The sequence below is a fragment of the Bidens hawaiensis genome, unplaced genomic scaffold (genome assembly GCF_021521415.1).
Source record: "Bidens hawaiensis isolate Kalapana, Puna unplaced genomic scaffold, B.hawaiensis_p1.1 tig00007413_1, whole genome shotgun sequence".
NCBI lineage: Eukaryota > Viridiplantae > Streptophyta > Magnoliopsida > Asterales > Asteraceae > Bidens > Bidens hawaiensis.
In genome coordinates, this window is record NW_027491517.1 from 485,688 (window position 1) to 488,264 (window position 2,577).

Sequence of the window (2,577 nt, forward strand, 5' to 3'; positions counted from 1 at the left end):
GGAAGAAAAAGTTATAATCATAATAATCATTTGAATTGATTAGAATTATCTTCATTGAATATATTTGTTTCTAATAAGTAAACCCATCTATCAACCAAACATCTCCGTTTCAATAACTCAAATTCTCAAAAATAAATAAATAAATATATAAATAACTCACTATTGGACAAATCAATAGTACTACAAGTTTTCCCATTAATTTTTCACAAGCAACTTATTCTATCACACAAACTTTCAGATATTTGCATATTATCAAATCTTTCACATTTTATATCTCATAACCAATTTATTTATTTTATTGTTTATTTTAGATTTTACTATCAAATAAATAAATATGATGCATCTAACTATCTAAGAATAAAATTATATTGATGCATTTATATATTGTATATATTTAAATATTACATAATTGATGAAAAAAAAAATTTGAAAGATTAATTGGAAATATTTGATTATTATTCTATAAAGTTTTTTCTTAAGTAAACACTAAACACTAACAAGTTGATGAGTGTATGGTTGGTGAGTTGAATGGTTCGACCACAACACATCTTTAGCCCATTTATCTAAATCTACTTACATATTATTTTCATTAATTATTATACTTACTTTGTTTTTTCTTAAAGTTTAATAAAGTTGTATATTTATAATTCTACAAACTTTATACAAATATAGGTTTTATAGATACTACTTAATTTACCTTGACAAATAATAGAATAAAAAAACTTAGACATACAAAGTGAATGAGCTCATCAGCCAATGATTCTTAGTCTAAATGGTTGAGGTAAGACACTGAAAGACTTCATTTAAAAAACTGATAAGTTTTTGGTTCAAATCTCACATATGACAAATAAAGATATCTTTATTGAACTAGAGAGTTTTCTCACCTATAACGAGTTTCTCTTTGATGATGAAATAGAGATAATTAGGTGAATCAATGACCCATTATTGATTCAAATGACAATTAATTAAAATGAGCCCCTCATTTGGAGTTTTGGAGAGGGGAACTCTAAACATCCAATATTCACATCACATCTTTAATTTTTGTGAGGTTGATTTGTAATATAGGGAGTGATTTGGGGTGCTATGAGTGAAATAGAGAAAAAATGTAATGTTTTTGTGTATATATGAAAAACTAGGTTAGTATCCCGTGTGATACACGAGTTTATTAAATTATATTTTGATTTTAATAAATGAATATCAAGATTTATAAAGACGAATAAATTACAAAAGAAAAAAAATCATGATAAAGTTATTTTAAATTTAAAAGAAAATTGTTAGATATAATTGTGCATGCCTAGCTGATAACACTTGAATTATATAAGAAAATAATATCATTAATCAAATATTTGATTCATAAATAGTATAAAAAACAAATGTATTAAAATGTTTTTCATATAAAGTCTTTCGGGATACATCATTACCCAAAAGAAACTTGGTCCTATAAAAAAAGTTTGTAGTGGTGTGTCTGCTTATGCTAGTAACATTAAATTATATATGTTTGATTTACAAACAAAATATGAGAAACTACAAAAAAATATGATCAGATAATTATAATAAATGGACAACCCGATATAATCTTAACAAATATATTTACTCCTGCTAAACGATGAAATACATATGATTATCCATAAATGGATGCATCTATTTATTTTACTTATATACTCTTTACAAAAAATAATGTACGTTAACTTTGCGGATAAGTTAGTTACACAAATAAGAAGTAATATATATATATATATATATATATATATATATATATATATATATATATATGTAACACCGTTTCTTTTATGATATAAAAAAGAATAAATTATTACACAGTTCATCGGTTATATCAACAAAGTAGACATGTTCTACAGATGCATTATTACCGGTTCTCAAATTAGTCATAAGCGTAAGATTTACATCGAATTTATTAAGTTTGAAAGTCTCATAAACTTTTTCCCCAATTTGAAAATTACATGGGAACCCTATGGGTTCAAAGATCCATTGATATGAGCAAATTTAACATAATCATCAATAAAAACACATATATAGTGATAGAAATTAAAAAATACTGTTTAACAAATTAAATAGTATTGTAAAAAATTTAAGATGTTAACCTAGATTATCATATATTCAATCAAAATAAAAAAAAAAAGTAAACAAATCGTAAACCTTAGAGGTTTATTATCGAGTTTTGGAGAAATCTTGAAGTATTTACCAATATATTGACGTAACTGAGATTTGATATATGGAATAGCATGAGATTATGCGATTGATTTATGATTCTCTAGATAACATTTCAGACTGTAATTTTTTGTGTCTGATTTCAATTAGGGAGAAAATCAATTACACCATATATGATCTAGGAAGGCACGAAAAGTTATATGTGTGATAAATTATATAGAAATTAATATAATTTTTTTTATAACAAAGGGTTGGTTACGGGATACCCATTTATCAATATTGATTATTTTTTTTAAAGAAAAAGAGTTTTAATGATTGAAAATAAAAACTTGCAAAATGACACAAATGTAGACATATATACCCTCTTTCACTACATTTGATTATATTTTTAATGCATGATGTATAATT